This window comes from Argiope bruennichi, chromosome 9 (genome assembly GCF_947563725.1).
Source record: "Argiope bruennichi chromosome 9, qqArgBrue1.1, whole genome shotgun sequence".
NCBI classification, from domain to species: domain Eukaryota; kingdom Metazoa; phylum Arthropoda; class Arachnida; order Araneae; family Araneidae; genus Argiope; species Argiope bruennichi.
Window position 1 is genome coordinate 77,988,377 of NC_079159.1, and position 21,016 is coordinate 78,009,392.

Genomic DNA, 21,016 nt, shown 5'->3' on the forward strand with positions numbered 1-21,016 from the left:
GACACTCCATTTTTTAAACTGGGATTAAGATTATTATACTGGGATAGTAAATCTAAACATTATCTTTTCAGTGATCTGACTAACATGAAAAAGCAGAACTTATCATTACAATCAAGTCTCTTTATTACAACTCGTTACTAAACCGTTTTAATTTCGTCCTGGAGCATTCTAAATCATTTCATTTTTTTAATATATTTGTAGAATTGTTGGTATTCGACAATACATCGTCTACTTTTTTTCCCCTCATACAACAAAGTTAGCCAAAAAGCAAGTTCTCGCACCAGATGACTCGAAATATTCTCAGTTTTCTAATGAGAAATTAATAGATTGGAGAACAGTCAAATAAAGGACATCAAATAGGAATTCAGGAATATTTCTTTCTTTGACCATCTAAAAAAAGTATTTGAAAATTGTCCTTTATCTGTTTAAAGTCGTGCAAACCTCCATCTACAACCATATCTGGAATGATTTATCGACATCTTTGCAAACGATCAATACAGTTAAGAGTAAGCAATACACACTGAGTACTGTGATTTGCAATTAAATAAAAGATGAAATTTTAAATACTGCACAATGTATTAATATATTCTAAAATTTAAAATATAATAATAGGTTAAGAAGATTTTTAAATTCTATTTTAAAAAGCAGAGCCTGTGTCATTATATTATGCAAGGTTTAAAAAAAAAAGTAGCTCATTGTGTTTTAAAATCATGAGTAATAATCCATTATTGTATAGCTGTCATATGAAAGACATATTAAACAGATTTTTTACGGAATTACTTAATATTTTATTTAGTATTTATATTTACCAAATTAAACATACTTCTTTCGTTTTAGAAAGATTAATTATATGAATTAAAAAATTTTAAATTCCAGTAGCAAAAACCAGATTGAACTTTGACTGGCTTCATTCCAATTCAGTTGACAAACATAGTTCAACTTAAAATGCAAAACAAAAACAGTTAGAAAATAGTTAACATTTAACATGTACTTGTATCATTTTTTAAAAAGAAAAAAAAATTATGAATACATTTACGTAGCAAAGTTTATTTCTAAAATAAAATATTTGTGATTTCATTATTTATGCATTCTCCGTACATTGCAGGAGATAAAAAAATAATTTGACTGTCATATTTAAAGCAATGCTGATGAATTATTTTCAAAACCGCATTCAAACAAGTGTAGAATATTAATACAAATTAATAATCAGATGCGAGAACAACTACTAAAGATGTTTGCATTCGTTACAACTTTAGATCAGTGCAGCGTATTATCTTGATAATATCTGCAGACATTTGCATTTATTATTTATAAAAAATTTATTTATCAGAGTTTTAGAATTTTAATAAAATAATTATTGAGGAAAGCATCAATGAAATATTACCTTAGAATGTATCTTGAAAAAAATCCAAGCGTACACCAATTTTTAAAAATCTGAAAAATAAAATAAAACGATTTTAAAAAACTAGAAACAATTAAACCAAAACATACACAAAAATAAATAAATATTGTAATATTATGATAAACAAATATTTTTATATTATGATAAAAATTTAACACGCAATACTGCATCTATATGGTGTTTAAGGTTGAATAATAAATAATATTATCAGGGGCAAAGTTCTAAAACTTTCATTTAATAAAAAAACAAAACAAAATCTATTAATACATTATTAAAATCCCCCTCAAATAGAAATATAACGGACAGACTTTTGTTGTAAGAAATCCATATCAGGCATATTTTAATCAATAAATGCATCATCGATCGTATTTCTTTAAAAAATAACCTACATATAATAACGACAATTTCCATAATAACGATACATGCAGATAACATATTTGAGTTAGTTTTCTAAACTGACATCAGATTAACAACAATATTATTTATTAGACGTACTAGTATAATTTAATATCAATAAAGGAAAGAATTTATTTCCTATTAACAAATAATAAAGAATTTGATGAAATCAAATAATTAATCAAAAATGTTTCGTAATATAATTAATAATCAAAAATGTTTCATGATTATATTTCACATAGAAGTCAACATGAATATTATTTAGATTCCATTCAAAGACAGGAATAGTAAAATACAGAAAGGAAGAAAAGTTCATCTGTAAATGTTATTTTGATATTTAAAAAACACACAATTTTGCAAGTAAAATAATTCATAAATTTTGCAGAAAGAAAAGTTTATCCTGTAAATGTTATTCTGATATTAATAAACCATAATTTTGTGAGAAAAATAATTTATACATTTTGCTGAAAGAAAAGTTCATCCTGTAAATGTTATTCTGAAATTAATAAACCATAATTTTGCTAGAAAATAATTCATAAATTTTGAAGAAAGAAAAGTTTATCCTGTAAATGTTATTTTGAGATTAATAAACCATAATTTTGCTAGAAAATAATTCATAAATTGTAAAGAAAGAAAAGTTTATACTGTAAATGTTATTTTGAAATTAATAAACCATAATTTTGCTAGAAAATAATTCATAAATTCTAAAGAAAGAAAAGTTTATACAGTAAATGTTATTTTGAAATTAATAAACCATAATTTTGCTAGAAAATAATTCATAAATTCTGATGAAAGAAAAGTTTATCCTGTAAATGTTATTTTGAAATTAATAAACCATAATTTTGCTAGAAAATAATTCATAAATTTTGAAGAAAGAAAAGTTTATCCTGTCAATGTCATTTTGAAATTAATAAACCATAATTTTGCTAGAAAATAATTCATAAATTTTGCAAATAGAGAAGTTTATGTAAATGTTATTTTGATATTAATAAACCATAATTTTGCGAGAAAAACAATCCATAAATTTTGCACAATGTTTTAATGTTTCAAAATGTATACCCATTTCTATGGGTGATTTCAAAGTCTCAGTACAAGAATCATTGTTCGATAAATGGCTATTTACAAATCCAACAGCATGCTCAAACAATATCCATTATTACAACTTCCTGGATCGGAACTGCGTGTTAAAGCTACTGAACAATTAATAATGCAAACGATAATCCTAAATGTTCTTCTTATGTAAAAAAAAGTTCGTCGCGTGCGATAGCAAAAGACTTCACTAAACGACGAAGGTGAAATGTACATATTGCGTCACCAACAATGGTTAAAGCAAATTTCGTGGCTCGATTTAAGCAGCGAGACAAAAAATTGCACAAATGACAACATTTAAAAACAATACGCCACTGCACGGCACTGGACGGACCAACACGAGACCGTTAAAAAAACATCAGAAAAAAAAAAGAATGACAGATGTCGCAGCACGCACTCGCTGAAACTGACTATTCTCAACTTCCTTCCAGCAACGCTGACAATGGGCATTCCTTGAATTACGACCACGGTCAAGGGTTCCGAACAGTCTTTTTATTCCATTTTTATTTTTTTAACAGAGTACTTTAGCGGATGTCAGAGGCGGAATGTCCAGGCATAAACATCGTCGATGTGGCAAGAAAAAAATAAAAGATCTTAAAACGAAACTGGATAATCGAATAATATCTACATATATCATGTGAAGCAGCTCGTCAACTGCAGTGGAGGCAACAACAGCCCAGCATGTAATGGTTGCGAAATTAGCGTAACACGCATACCAACACGCCATGACTCAGGACTAGAATAACAAGAGGTGTAGATGAGTTAGCGACACTCACACAGAAAAAATAAATAAAAGGAAAATAAAATAAAGAAAGGTGAAACAATGTGAAAAACGAGAAAGGTTACTTTAATAGCCAGGTATAAAAAGTTTATCCTGGGTGAGTTTGCCGTGATAATCAATTATCGGCAATATTCTTTTGATTAGAAGTGAATCGATTATTTAACAATGTATCAAAATGGGACGGGCCACAGATATTCAACAAGACAGCCAAATAAGCAGAGGAGAAAAGCAGATTCGATTAGCTGATACATATATCAAGATAAAAGAATAGCATTAAAGAGTATGCTACCAGTTTATAAAATATTTTCAAAATTAAGAAGCATACTTTTAAAAAAATTACATTATTTATTAATTTAAATTGTGCAAGATTCAGGTTCACATTTCACAAGCCAATAGTAAGATAGGCTGTTTAAAAATAAGAGTATAGAAGAGAACAAATAATTGTCGTTCTAAAAAAATTATTTTGAATACCTGACGCAATTTCCAGAATTTCCTATAAAAATACTTATTTAATTTTGCTACTTTTTTCAAAAAATTTCAAAAATTAAAACTAAAATTCGAGCATTCAATATTCTAAATTCGTTATTTATTTATTTATTTTTTAGCACTCCAATCTAATTTGAAAAGAAGAACATTCAAAATACATTTTCACTACTTTTAATTGTTTTATAAATGATTTATTTTAACGATTTTTTTTCTCGCTGATTTGTGGCAGAATACGTGTATCCGCGAGAAATTTTACTTCTTCAGTGATTTGGCAAGTAAATTAGAAAATAAAAAACCATGAAGATTATTTTTACATAATTTTAAATCAAACTTTCTCACTTCATCTTCACTCTTTTTAATGCTTCTTCATTTTTTCCCCGACTTTTATCGTATATGCCCTATACGATAAAATTAACTACAGGACATCATTGCCACGTAGAGAAATTAGCATGCTAAATCAATATTAACTTTTTACCAAGTTTTCACGGCTTTAGATTATGTTATTGTGATTTTGATTTCGCTAACATGCATGACATCATAGGTCGTTTTGGCTCTGCTAGAAAGGAAGATAAAAGCAAAACAGGGCTTTGCTTGTGTTTACAATTTTAAACACAATAGCTTCGACTATTTTTTTTTTTCAGTTTAAACTATTATCTTGCTGCTTAAGCATTCTTGAATAATCCCTTTAGATCAAAACCCAGAAGAAACAATTTCTCCCAGTCAGTGTTAGAAGTGTTACTGTTTCTAATGGCTCTTGTCTAGACAAGCCCACTGACTTTAAGAAGTCAATTTTAAGCCAAGGGTACGTCTCTTGTTTTTACAGTAGCGCCATCTAGGGCAAGAGAACGACTTAGCTACACACACGTCACAACCCTTTTTATGGGGCGGACTTCATTCATACATTTCATTCACTCATCCACAGATCGTAATTTAGACCGTTGTTGTTGTTACTTATGGCACTTTACAAGCCCGCTGATGAACTATCAGCGATTTAAGCCGAGTGTGCAATAGCTTCTGAGGGCCAATGCCCCTGAGCACTCGAGGGCAGAAGTCTGACTTCTAGCTCATATGAAGATGGCACACACATTCGCCTGCAAAACCCCTTTATACAAGGGGAGGGGGGCTCATTCCCACACCTCACAAATAGAACACAGGGTAGAAACAACCATGCCCGAACCAGGACTCAGACCCGGGATGCCCAGATCACGGGGAAGACGCGGTACCTCCAGGCCAGGTCGCCGGCAGGTTTAGAAGTTGACGAGTAGAATTTAGTTAAACTATATCAAAATCCTGTTTTGAAGCAACACAAAAGCAATTCTAGAAAGAGCATCGGAATTTTCAACCATGGTCAAATTATGAAGATGACAATTGAGAGACACCCTTTCTTCAAGTTTCCACACCACACCAACGAATGGAAGATGGATCCACAATGTTAAAAATAACGAGCACAAGGCTCACATCCACGATAAACTCTTTTCTGGAATACGGATTTCGAACCTGGAATCATCAGGCCAGATAGATTCCTTAGTATAAGACCACTGCGGTCCACGCCGATGAAAAACTGTAGCAAAGACTCAAAAATACAAACGTTTTAATAAACGGCGAAAGAATTACATAACTATATTAAAAAAAAGAAGAAGAAGAATATTGGATCGTAATTTAAGTTCGAAAAAAGATATGGTGGGAAACTTTACTTTCTTTAAAGTAAAATCATTCAGCATTCTCTCAGAAGCTTGTTACTCAAAGTTTGCAGGGGTTTCACCAACGTCTCCTTCAACCCTTGGAAATAATATTAATCTCATCTACAGCAAAATTACGTTCGGTATGAAAACAAAATCTAAACAGGAAACCAACTCCACATACAACAAAGAACATCGATCTCACTTCTACTAAGAACCGATTCTAAAAGCTTTTTACCTTCACAAACATTCAAATGAAAAAGATTACATGCTATCGACCAGAAGTCGAATCGATTCTTTCTAACCGAGTCAAGGTTGCAAGCTAAAGAAACACTTGTACGATTTCAGGAAATTCCACTTATCGGCCATGTCCAAGTCGTGACACGGGATCTTAATGAATAAAGGCATGCCGACTTAAGGCATTAAATTAATTACAGCCTTTGAGAAACTGCCAAACGTAAACATGACAGCCAATAAATGACGACTGAAGGCTTTAATTAGCTAACTAGAGCGAAGTTAGTTAATTAAAGCTGACTAGGACAAATCCGAACTGATCCGGAGGCAAGTGCAACACATTTCAAATATTTTTCTTTTCAAAGTAGCTGCATATTCTTATTAAAAAATTTTATACTTTGTCAAATTCATGAATCATTTGAATTTTGCTACAATGTGTTTTAAATTACTCATTTTTTTTTCATTCATTAATATTAAATTTTGTCACATAATTTCTTTTTGTCAAGAATGATGGATAAAATAATCTAAAATGTAAGCGAATCGTAACTTTCAGAGCTATCACATCAGTTCTGAGTAAAATGTCGGTTGTTGAGTGCCAGACATCCGGATTTGACCGGTTCTTAAGTTTGCTACCACAACATTTGCTTTCGAGGATTAAAGCTTATTCCCAGCAGTCAAATATTTTGAAAGCTTAAAGTAAATAAGACAGATAAAATGCGCGCTACTCGCACAATTTTTGTAAAACAAATCTGGTTCTTATCAATAATAATAATAATAATAAAAAAAAAAAATTGAGTATCTAGTATATTTCAGAGAAATGTACAACATCTTGATAAGCAGACATAATTTAATGTACACTTTTTAACACTGAATAGAACATTTTCTCAGTTACATAACGGACCGTTTAACCCCTTAATCATCATGTAAGACATCGAATTATCGTTTTTCAAATTTATACGTTGAAATTAAATCATCCCAAAACGCTATGATTCGATACAAAAATTATACATAATCTACAAGCATTTTCAAATATTCTTTGAATTCTTAACTGAATCTATGACAGCACATTACTGAAAGAGAAAGTATAATAGAGTCGGATAGTGATAAAAAGCAAACGATTGAAATATAATCTTTGATATCACTGCTTCATCAGAAAACGGATAAACAAAAATAAAAACTTCACAACCATGTTTCTTAACTGCAACTTCTGCAATAAAATAAGTATACGTTCACATGATATTATCAAACCATTGACTGCAGTCACATCTGTCATGCTTTTCAATGCTAGCAAGAAAAAGTAATTAGCCTTCAACTTTTTTGCCTTTTACCTTATAAAGTGAACATCTTCTGTTTTCGAAATCTGCTCTTCTACTGATAAATATTATAGATAATATACAGGGTGTTCATTAATTATTGTCGGAGTTTCCGTACCTCATAACTTTCGAATAAAAAATATTACGCAAAAACCGATTACGTATTCGTAAATTACAACTCAAAGAATTTTTTTAATGATATTAAAGTGTAAAGCAAATGCGCTAAGATCGCATTGTTGCCAAGTAAAATTCTTCGAGTTGTAATTTACGAATACATAATCGCCTTCAGCTGAATGCCTACAAAGTGCAAATTGTGAAAGCTTTACACTTTAATATCATTAATAAAATTCTTTGAGTTGTAATTTACGAATACGTAATCGGTTTTTGCGTAATATTTTTTATTCGAAAGTTATGAGTAGGGATTGCAATACCGGTATACCGAGATACCGAATACCGGTATTTTGAGCCATTTGTACAATTTTGTAATACCGGTATTCACAAGTTCAAATACCGGTTTTTCGGTATTTATTAAAAATTTTTAAAATTGTCTCCACTATATGTTCAGATATCGCGAACATAGCAAAATAGTATACGTTTTTGTTTTTATGTCTCCCTAAGGGCGAAATTAATTAGCTAATTAATGGCTTAATTAATTGCTTCAATCTAAATTAGCGAAACATGGATTATCCCTGAAAGAAAATATTGAATCCATAACGATTGATGGAGCAACAATTATGAAAAAAGTTGGAAAGTTGATTGGTGCAAATCAGCAGTTATGATATGCACATAGAATTCAATTAGGAGTAATAGATTTATTATACCAAAAAAATAAAGAACAGAAGAATCCAAATGCTGTGGATATAGAAACTTCGGATTCCAACTTTGAAAAGAGTAAGAGTGAGAGTGATATTGACAATGAAGATAATGACAATGTAATTGTTGAAGATATTGCTAATGAGGATGAAATATTAACCTATCAAGAATTGCTTCCTATAATTTATAAAGTTCGAAAAATTGTTAAGATATTTAAACGTTCCCCTATAAAAAGGATATATTACTAAAATATATACCAACTGAAAATAAAACAGAATATATATTAATATTAGATTCTAAAACATGTTGGAACAGTTTACTCCTAAGGATGGAACGATTTTTGAAACTGAGAAATCCAATCCAAAAAGCAATAATCGACTTAAACCTGTAAATTAATTTTTCAGATAGTGAATTCGACTTAATATTCAGAACTATATCAGCTCTACTTCCAATAAAACTGACTATTGAGGCATTGTGTCGGAGAGATTCTAATTTATTAACAGCTAATGCAACAATAAATTTCCTGTTGTAGTCACTGAAAGAACAGCACACATCACTATCTCAAGAATTATGTATTACATTGAAAAATCGCACAGAAGAAAGGCATACCGAAATAAAAAATGTCTTATGGTATTTACATAATGATTTTAAAAATGAAAATGAAAAAGAAGAAAAGAAAATAACCTATTCAAATCTGATTAAGTTTAGAGTAAATTTTCTTAAAATTTTTTACCCACAAACCTATTTACATTCAGAAGAATTCGGTTGAGTTATCGAAGATTATGATGTCAGTACTGTCGATAGTGAAAAGGAATTGTCTCTTGAACAAAAATTAGAATTAGCGATAAATAAAAAAATTTCAACGAATCAAAATACAATACAGAAATCAGCTATATCCAAAACCATCCGATAAAAAATCGATTTATTTGAAGATGAGGGATTTAGAGGTAAATACTTAGAATAAATATATCGCGTATTGCTAACAGTACCACCAACTAGCGTAGATGCCGAAACAGCGTTTTCGACAGCTGGTCATTTTTACACAAAATTACTTTTCAGGCTTAATGACAGTACCATTGATGCATTATGCTTTTTAAGATCACATTTCAAAAATCTGTAATAGTATCACAGACTGAATAGTGATATTTACATTTTTTTGTTATTTAAATAAATAAGATGTTTCTTTACTTTTTTGTGATTATATACTGTTATAATTTATAAATTACAAATTATTTTTTGTGATATTTACACTCTCTAGCAAATAAAACAAAGAAACACCTGTGCTTTCTTTCTTTTTCTAAAATTTCTAATACCGGTATTAAAACCGGTATCCCGGTATTAAGATTTAAAAAATACCGAATACCGGTATTGGAATTTTGGTCCGGTATTGCAATCCCTAGTTATGAGGTACGGAAACCCCGACAATAATTAATGAACACCCTGTAGATCGCTAGATGTTTTTGGAATTCGAATGTTTTTAAATGATTTAATTTTCATATAAGTTTTAAAAGAGTTAATTCGATGTATATCTGACACACGGGCACGGCGGATGAGAGTTTCAGCTTTTATGTTTCGAAACATTTCAATGAAATCTCCCAACCCTCTTCTCACGGACATGAGCAGTTGGACTCGCGAACCCCTTTGTAACTTTGAGAAACTATATAACGAAAATAAAGAAATTAAAACTACGTAATCGAAATCATCAATGAACGAGAAATATAAATCATTATAATTACAAAGTTTTACTTCGCAACTTTGCAAATCAATAAAATTTCAAAAATAAAGCAACTTCCAATTAAAAATTCGTCAAATCTGAAAAAAATTATAGCAAATTTATAAACATAAGATTTAAAACTAGCCTAGAGTGTAATGCTTTTCACAAATATTTTGGATTTCTTAAGCATAGAAAATAAATTAAGTTTCGTTTTATTATATTGTCTTATAAGTTTAAAGAGCAATTCTTGTATATAAATTATATAAATTTAGTTATTACCTGTATTCCGGAAATGGATCTAGCGATTAGGATCAAATTTTATATTTAGATAAGGTTTTGCTTTTTAAGTTTATCTATATGGGTGTCTTTCCTGAAAAAATGCGATTTCACACAAACAAACATTTTTTAATAACTATTAGAATAAGTATATTCAATTTCCGCTTCGAAGTGCAGTATACTGGTTAGAACAACATGAATGATATTTGTATTGCGGGTCCTCGGTTCGAATCATGCTTTTTTTTTATTATTATTCATGTATTTATATTTAATATTTTTGCTTTTTAAATTTATCTATATGGATATCTTATCTTAAAAAACGCGATTTTACACATACACTCACAAAAAGTATTTTATAATTAACTATTAGAGACTTTTTCTTTCTGCTCTCATGCTGACAATGTCATATAGCGCTATATCAGACCTGATATCACCATGGTAAAACTGAGTGTAAATTAAAAAATGTAAGTAATAATAGATAAATTGTAAAATGAATACTGTAATATAACAGATAGTTTCAAATAACATGTTAAATTAAGTTCATTCATGATTTTTTTATTTAAATGACCAGTTCATATGTAGGTAAGATTGTAATCATATGTAATCAGTATGTGATTTGTATTTGTATTTCCTCAACAAACAAAAAAAAAAAAAAAAAAAAAACAATTTTTCGAACAAAACACTCTTTGGCCTTCTATATATTTATTTGTTAATACTCGGTCGGCTTGTACACTATAACATGTAATAGTACAAATTGCAGGAACAGAAAAACAAATTCTTCCATTCATTTTTTTCACTGGCCCTCTTCCCCCCCCCCCAAAAAAAAAGGTTAGTAATTCTGAAAAAATGCAGCAGTTTCGCTTTAGAGAACACAGTGGATACACCAACTCAAATTAGTGTAGCTTTATATAGCGTTCCACATCTAGAATTAACGCAAATAAATACGAAAAGAAAGAAAGAGTTCACTCGCATAAAACACATATATGTGAGAGCACAGCGACTGGGAAGGCATGTCAAGGTACTCGAAGAAATTCCCCAGTCCGATCAACAGGAAGTGGCGGTTTCAATCTCCTACGCACCAGTGGCGTTTGCTTGCTTACGGTTGCCCATCAACGTGATCGCACTCCCGAGCGAAAGTATTTCCACTCATGGGTGGCGAGAAAAAATTCGAGGAAGATAAAGTAGAGCCAATAAAATCAGCAAGACGGCAAGGAAACCTCGAAGATGAAGCTTGGCAAATGGACTCCAAGATTTATCACTCGGTAGTCGCTCATAACTTATGTCAGGATGATGTAAGAGACATGTGGCCAAACAATTCACCTCGCTCAGATTACTCAGAGAGTGCCGTAATTGGACAGACTAATCTGGACAGAACATGGCCGGAAATTAACAGCTATTTTTTTAATGCAATCTATCTATTATGGCTAGGACTTCTTGTGTATTTTCCTTTTTCGACCATTTTTCAGCTGGGAAAGTCAAATAAAAGACGAAAGTATAAAAACTTTGGTTGCAAACGCGAAATTCAGAAATAAGAACATGACTCATAAACGTGTGATTTAATTATAAATAAAAAGAAATTTTACTTACAATTATTCTTTTCTGAAATTTTATTTACATTTATGAAATCAAAATGATCCAAACGAATATTATTTTGTTACACAAGTAAATATGCCCTGTTCTACATTATTTTTCACGGATTAAAAGGATTTAATGATCCAATTTTTTAGTAATTACACAAGTTTTAATTTTATTGTTTTGCCGTGCTAAATGCTGACGCATCAAACTCGACAATTTTTGTTGACAAATATTAATGTTTTTTCTGAAATGAATTAAACAGCCACATTAAATGCCAGCCAAGTAGACGCTACTCGAGCGATCTTCTGGAATGGATTCTTTAACTGCAACCAGATGACGAGAACAACGCCAGAAACGGTAACCCTACTTCAAATTTTTCAAACCTACAGTGAACTTTTCACCCATATGGATTCAATATCCATTAGCCCAGCAACATAACGGAACTTTACTCAGATCTTGAAAGAAACACAATCCTACTAAACCTCGTACTCTGTAACCGCCCTACTTTGACGGCTGCAAAGTCAAAACTCTGTCGTACCTAATGAGGATTTTGGAAAGATAAAGAGATGCTGTAAATTGTTCCATTACATCAAAATCATAGTTTTGTGCAATTGTATGTTAGATCTGGAACTACAATTAAATATTTCACTGCCACGACTTAGGCCTGATGTTAGAACCATCTATCCAAATAGAAATTCCTTCTTTACCACCGTTTAAATATAACGGAGAAGAGGTTGTCTAGTTAAATGCATGGTTAATTACAATAAGATGGTCTAAACCACAAGTGAATCATGCGGCAGTCGATGTGCTCGGATACACATATTTTTCGACATTCCTTTTTTTTCCCAAAAAAATATTAACGGTTTAATCTGTTCTTTGGAAATAAGTGGCTGGAATATTTTCTTCCATAAGTGCGAAAACTTTCATTAACAATAAAATAATATCTATTTCAAAATCCTTATTAACATATTCGCTGCCGTGACTCAATCTGTGCTTCGGGGCATCTATCTAATTAAATGATGTCTCTTTGTTGCTATATCTTAAATGTTATAGAGAAGGGCTCCTCTAATTAGAAAGAAGGTGTGAATCCCGGGTGATTCACGTGGCACCAATGTGATAACATTTTCCTGAATAAAAAAAGGAAATAGTGCACCTTTGGAGGAGATTTGTCAGCTTAAAAAGAGTTTCTTTGCAAACACAATAGATAAGTAAAGCATTTTGTTTCGGAAAAATTTCACAAAAAATGAATCACATTCCATACAAAAGCAACTCAAGAATATTTTTTTTAAAAAAAATTATCCATGTAATTCATATTTCCCACCCTATCAAAATGAACATGCAAAAATTCATCAAGTAATAAAACTCTGATAAATTGTAATAAATATTTATGCGATTCTATAAAAAAAATTATTCTGAATAATGTTTTTAATCTCAAAAAATAATAGTCTATTCACTTGATATTATAATTACAGTAAAGGCGTACAAACAAATGTCATGTGCATGCGTCTCGATTTACCGTATAATAAAGACGTCACATCATTTTATCCGACAAAAAAGATACAAAGCGGATATGAAAAATAAATTGGAATAGAGTATTTGCACTTCACGTGAATATGAGTCGATTCTATTTATCTACGTGTCTGCTAAAAACTCGTGACAAAGCCAAGGTCAAATTTATTTTGTTCATTAAATATCGTTACTTAATTCCTTAAGTGTTACAACCACACTGATCAAATTATTTAATCGATTTTCCCAGAGTAACGCAAAATATCATCTAGTTTATTCATTTATTGTTACCAAAAAATTAACAGTGCTCTTATTTGGACTTTTTCGTATATTTAATAATGGAAATTTCGAATTCGTTCGAATTTAGTGAATTGAGTATGCATACTGGACATCTTCCCATTGGTCAATTAAATCCAAACATTTGATATGTATGAGCAATTTTGTTGTCAAAAGGACATTTTTTTAAATGTAGTCTGTTGCATTTTTTAACTATTCCGCTTATATATATAAGAAAAGACTAATTTCATAAAATGAACCTTTTGGCTGACTCAACATAAAATGTTCTCAAAATTTGCCATTTTATTGATAAAACGATATGCCAAATGTTCTCCAATTACTGTATGTTTTCCCGATATGGAAACCCAACGCACTTTTGCATTTGCACGAATCAGTTTTGAATTGATCAAAGTAAAGGTCAGATGAAAGACGAAGATGTTTACTTTCACCAAGCAATGCTAAATAAATTTCGAATTCATCATAAAAGAATGGTAAAAGAAGAATGCTTTTAACTAAAAGCTTTTCTTACTTAACTACATACTATTCTTCTGCAGAGCAAAATCTTCCAAACGTTATAAGCGAGGGTTTTAGCAACGTTTATTTATTTATTTATTTTACATTCGAATGCGCAGAGTGGATAAAAAATTTCCCTACGCAGATTTCGATAAAATTTTGCATGATTCATGAGGGTTTTTGAAGCGAACTTTTAGATAGATTCTTATAGAAAGACTACTTATTGTAATGGTTCTCATAACAAGGATTTAGGAAAATTTCTTCAGTTCTTCACTTATCATGGTGCCTAGAACCCAAAACCACCTTTCGTTGAAAAGTTGATAATATATATATATGCATGCGTATAACGCTTGTTTATGTTATCTTAACAAGAGTTGTGAGTCATTTTATTTGGATTTTAAATGGCTTGAAATATGTTGTTAGAAATGTAAAAATCTCGGATGATTCTAAACAACAAAAAAAGTCAAAGACGGAGGAATAGGTTCAAATTTTCATTTCGCTATACCTTCCTTAATATTAAAAATAGCAAAAGAAATCCAATCAGCCAAATTAGCGCTTCATTAAGACTAACAATTTTTGTATTTAAAGTTTTTCGATAATTGCATTATCTTACAAGTTAGGGGTTGAAAAATGATTTTCGCGCCCTTATTTTGACTCTTTCTAACATCAACAATTTATGCTGCCAGATAGTAACTCAGATGTAATCTATCTACCTTTGCCTAACAGCATACCGAGCTTTGTTGTTGTTGTTATATTAGAATGCATACAAATAGATAAAAAAATTCCCTAAGCAGATTTTAACAAAATCTGACATGATTCTGTTGTATTGGTGTAAAGACCGATTGGTAGTTATCCATCAAGTTCCTAGAGTGTTTATACCACAGACATAACATGAACGGTTTTTTGGAACACAAAAAGGTTCAAAATCTCTAGGTCATTTTTTTTCTTCCGATTACAGTGCTTTCTTTTTCTTTGTTTCCTATACGAGAAAGTAATTATCAGCATCATGAAGATTATAAATCCATTAAATAATGTGAAAAACAGAGCTGAATCTAATTTTAACAATGATATCTTAAAATAGACATTACCCAGAAACAATAGAATGAACAGGATATTCGCATAAGATCAAATTACCTTCTAAACAATGGAAATCTTTTTTCAAAGATTTAAAAATGTTCAAATGTCGGACAATAGCTTTGAAATCGTTCTTACGCATTTAAACCGGTTTTACGGTAAAATTTGAAAGGCGGTGTATTTTCTCCTCTTCAGAAAATTCCGTACAAAAAAATCCAAGATAGGAATAAAATTGAATTTGAATAAGAAAAACTACACCATCGATTGTGGGATTCGATGCAAATAATGGAAAATTTATCTTTCATTTACATCAAGTACCGAAATAAATAAAATACTCCTCCGATTTCTTAAAATAATTTTCACATAGAAGATAAACCAAGCACAATAATAAAATGAGGAAACCGCAATAAAAGTCTAATATTTTTTAAACGTGATCATGAACAAACGATGACAAATTCCGTGGAATTTGAGGAACAATAAATAGCATGACAATCAAGCTGTTATACAATCTGCCAAATGTTTAAAAGGATTAGAGGAGAATGGTATGTTGCCAAGAGTTACGTAAATATGACTTAATTTATTATATTCTTTATGTTCAGTAACTATGAGAGTTATTAATACAAAAAGCAAAATTACGTAGATTAAAACGGATTCGAACATCAGGATCAAAACATGGCAGTATAATAGGTTTTAGACTTAATTCATCGAACTTCTTTTTCATAATTTACTCATTTCTCTACATGGCCGCGACACTTTTAGTTTAGTTTAGTTTAGTTATATTAACGTCCCGTTTTAAAGCAATACTAGGGCTATTTTGGGACGGACCTCGTAATTTTGAACTGTGGCCAGATGACGAGGACGACACCTGTGCTGGCACCCCCTTCTCCACACCAACGGGAGGACGTTTGACCCGGACAGTTGAACGAGCACCAGACACATTTACACGACGGTTCTTCGGTGGAATCGGATCTCGAAGCTGAAACCCTCCGGTTCCGAAGCCGAGACCTTACCACCAGGCCACTGCGGCCCCACATGACCGCAATAAAGCGCACAATCAAAATAATAATATAAACGGCATTCAATATAGTCGGAATGTCTATAAGTCTAGTAATCAAATCAGTAAAAGACATAATAAAATATACTTAAAAAGGTTTTCAAAAATGTATTAAAATTAGAAACAAGTGCATTGAAGTTGGTATCAATTTAAGGTTATTTTTTTTAAATTTTAAAACTGTGTAAAAATAATTTGAGCAGTAACTGACTCCAAAGTTATTAAGGGAAAAAAAAGTTCAGATTTTGATTAATTTTTAATGAAAGGTCTCAATAAAATTTTGAAAAATCCTTTCTTAATGGCCATGCTCAAAAAAGTTATTACATGGCAAATTTAGTAACTCGGATCTAATCAAATGCAATTTTTCAACACAATATACCATATAATACTAAAATATATACCATATAATTGTTTGTTGCCATTTCTCATTATTTATCAACAAATTGGTTCATCTATATATACAACATATGTTCGGAAAGGAGATGTCGGATGGAGAAGAATAGCAAAAACGCATAATTGCACTTAGTAGTTACTTCAAATGAAGCGGCCAAGAAATTAGGTCCTATCTGAGTAAATACTGCCATAATAAATGAAACTCCGGAAGTTTTTTGAACCTAGCTAATTAAAATGTTTAGCTAAACAATTTATAAAAGATTGCATCTATTTCTGAAATTATAATCAGAATTATAAATAGAAACTATAACCAGAGGATTCCCACATTCGATTCTGTCTTTTATCAATGATCTCTAATAAATTCGCCATGTTAGAGAATGGCTGGCATGGCAGTTACGAAATATTTTTTGGCGTAAATTTAGGATTTTTATTGAATCTATTGTGTCATCCTTAGCAAGTCTTTTTGGATTTTAATCTCTAGCATGCTCTTAATAGCACCCGAAAATAAAATTTGTGCATTAGACACACTTTTCTAAACCTATTGAAACAAAGATTTGACATAAAACTACAAATGTAGTCACTAAATTCCATACGAAATAAGATATTTTTAAGTCAATGCGCTTTTTAATTATCGCGTGTATATGCTTCTGAAAGTACAGACGGGCAGACAATCAACCTTTAGCTGAATTTGGCTCAAGATTTGACAAGTGTTTACACTATACATGTTAAATCTGTGTATCCAATCTTATTTATTTAACCTTCTTCGTTTAGCAATTATAGTGCTAACTTATATGCGAACAGCCAGACAGACGGACTTCCTCTGTGCAGAATTTACTCAAAATTTCACAGATATCTGCAAATTTCGTGTAAAGACCATATACCACATTTCAACCTTCTAATTCAAAGCGTTTTTGAGTTATATTTATCCCAGACGGACGGACATTTTCCACAAATGTGTTTTAACACAGGAAGGTCTAAAATGTGGAGATTCGAGTTGAAATTTTTTGACGCTCACTATACTTTCACGCATACGAGAAAATTAAAAACAATATTAAATTAGAAAAAAAAAATCATTTAGATTAAAATTCAAGTCTCGTAAAAGTCTGCTTGTGATAAACCTATTTTACTTTCATTTCGATTATCATTTTTATAAATTCGATTATTATTATTATTATCATTAACAACGTTCGATGACAATTACAGTAAAATCAGGACATGGTTCTAAAAAATTACGTATTCCACACCATACGACATGGTATAAATTATTAATTTCGTCTCGATCCTGGAAAAAAAAAATCGCGCTTTCTTAAACTGCGACAGAAAAATTGCTCATTAAGTTTCATATTGTTATTTTTGCGGCATCGACTGTTGTGTTGAAGACAAAAACACTGAGAGCGAGAACGTACTAACGATCAAAATGTGCTAAACAATTTCGAGAGTCAGGAGAAAAGACCGTGCAATATTCATTAAATGTAACAAGTTTTCTTAATTGCCCGTAAACAATATTCGAATGTGCAAGTATGCGTAGCTAACGGAGTATCTTCGCTGCTCAGATTGTTTTCCTGTGACTAATGAGTTCTTTCCAGTGATACTTAACCCAAGGATCACGGATCCCCGGCGATCCGCGTATCCCAAGTTATGTGGGTCAGGGATCATCAAGGATCAGCTGTAACGCATGATTAGTCACTCACAAGGCTTCTCAACGCATGTAATTAGACTAAAATATTCAATGTGTTGGCTTGAAGATACAGTGAGTCCAATGGTCTGCCATTGGAGAAGCGGGCAGAGATAGCTGGTTTCGAAAGACAATCAGTGGTATCATGTTGTAGTTTTCTAAGACGCAGTTAGTTCCCTTAACTGTTTTATTTATTCTTTTAAAAATAGTCCTGTCAGGTAAAATTTTACTTCTTTTATTCATAAACGTAATCTGTCTTTAACCCGCTTTTTAATTTCGTCATGGATTGGCAAAACTACACTTTTCATTAACAAATAATCTTGACTGGACGTCTGCATGTCGGATAATTATGATTTAATAATAAGGAATTTTCCACTGTAAGAAATCATAGTAAAAGGCTGTTTAAGATCTTTGCAACTTTATTTCCCGAGAAAACAATTTTAATTCTTAATTTTTTGTGCCCTATTTTTCTTTCTGTTTCCAGTCCAGGATTCCAATAAACTATAAAATATAATCACTTTTCCTGAGATTTCCTTGCCGTGTGTTTATTCATTTATTGAAATAAAATTTATTGAACCCTTTGTATCCTTTTATGTACAGAATACATAAAAGTACCATTATAATCACACTTAAATCTCTGCATTATGACGGCTTTGTATCTTTTGTATCATTTATGTACATGGTATATAAAAGCAACACTATAATCACGCTTACATCTCTATGTTATGACTGTTTTTCTTGAGAGACAGAATTTTAAAAAAAGAAAGAAAGAAGGGGGGGGGGACCAACAATGTAGTTTCGATAGCCAGCAGTGCATAACAGCAGAAATATTTACTAATTAAATTAATTGCATTTTAATTAATTAAAATAATATAATCAGGCTCACATCTCTGTGTTATCAACTTTTTCTCGAGGGACGGAATAAAAAAATAAACCCGAACAATGTAGTTTTGATAGCCAGCAATGCATGGCAATTGAAACATGCAACTGTAAATTAAATTAATTACATTTTAATTAATTAAAAAATCCTTCATTCCTCTAGTTATTCTGTAACAAAACTTACCTAATGATGTAAAAATTAAATTATAAGATTACTGGTAAATTAATTCAGATACACAAAATTTATTAGATGCTATTTACATAAATCAATATGAAACTTAAGTATTCGTAAAACAGAATAATTTGTAGAATGAATACATACTGACTGACTGACCCATTCAATTTACTTTCATTTTGAACAGAATAAATCCCTACTATACATCCGCAACATCAGTTGTAGACAATATCTTATGCAATCCTCTACCAACACTCATATGACGAAATAAAGCGGTTACAGGAAGAAATACTTTCCGAACAAAGTGGTTTCATTTTAATTGCGGTGCTTCCTTTTCTCCATCATAATTAAAAACGACGAAATACAAGCCAGCTAAAGCGATAATCGAACAACCAAATCATGTGAGCAACTATCGGCTTAAATTGCAGACATCCGCAATGGGAATGTGACCCGAGCCGCTGTAAGATATCATTAAACAGTTAAAAATAATAATAATAATAAAAGCAATAAGGGAGATCGATTCGGAAATTGATGCAACTTTTCTTATATTATTCGATATAATCTTGGGAGGGGGAGGGGAGACAAAGAAAATAAAAACTCTATGAATTAGGTTATGCAGCAAGGGGGAATCAGAAAATTTGGGACTTATTCAACTCATCAAGCGATGAATTTTTACTTTCTAGTATGCGTAGTATAGAGAAAGTAATCGTCAAAGAATTCAAACTCGAGAATTTCACAAATTTCCGCGTTCCAGACTACTTTGAGTTCGGAAAACATAATTTAAAAAAATGTCCGTCTGTAAGTGACAAACACTTTGAGGGAGACGGTTGAAATTTGGTATACGGTCATTACACCAAATCTGCTGATTATTATCAAATCCTGAGTAAAATCTAAAATGAGTAATCACCTGGTTATTATTACATTTTGAATAAAATTAAAGAAGTAATCAGCTGGTTATTATCAAATTTTGAGTAAAATCTAAAAGGAATAATCAGCTGGTTATTATCAAATTTTGAATAAAATCTAAAAGGAGTAATAAAAAATGCAAATCAGTAAATTCAAAGGAAGTCTGGCAGTTCGAATCTAAGTTTACACGGTAATTACAAAACAAAGAGAACAAGATAGATGAAATTTGGTACACAGATTTAACATCTAGAGTGTATACACATCGGGCAAAAAACAAATTCAGGCAAAATTCTAAATCAAATCCAACTACTGATTGACTGTCTGTCGGTCTGCACTTTTAGAAACATGTAAACTCAATAATTCCAAAACGCAGTGACTTAAATAAATCAAATTTGGTATTCGATTTTGTGACTACAAGTGCAGTTTTGTGTTAAATTTGTTTCATTCAGTTGAGAAAAATGAGTATAAAACAAAAATTCGCTTTTGGAACCATTAATGCATGCTACGGATTAATCGCCAAATAATTCACCAAGGATGATACGATAGATTCAATAAAAATGCTAAATTCGCACCAAAAGTTAATATTTCGTAACTATTGTACGCTAATGCCACATAAAGCGTTCTCTGACATGACAAGTTTATTAGAGAGTATGCGCGAAAACTTTTGGGAGACCCACTGTTTAAATCGGTGTTAGTACAGTTAAAGCTAAATCAAAGATAGCTTTAGCATAGATATGTGGTGAGAATTAATAAACCTAATCAAATAATCCTGAATGCCATTATATCTAAAAACGCACTTTTATCATTCGA

General features: G+C 31.1%; 1 protein-coding gene across 5 annotated transcripts in view; it reads right to left on the bottom strand.

The window, feature by feature from the left end:
• Window positions 1–21,016, bottom strand: part of LOC129983937 (spectrin alpha chain-like) — a 179,704-nt gene that overhangs the window by 96,236 nt on the left and 62,452 nt on the right. For 4 of the 5 annotated variants that reach the window (XM_056093665.1, XM_056093664.1, XM_056093663.1 and 1 more), the window contains exon 2: window positions 1,385–1,434. The exons of the other annotated variant lie outside the window; for it this stretch is intronic. The gene's annotated coding sequence lies outside the window, so the exon portion shown is untranslated. The remainder of the gene's footprint in view (window positions 1–1,384; window positions 1,435–21,016) is intronic. 5 annotated transcript variants of the gene reach the window in all.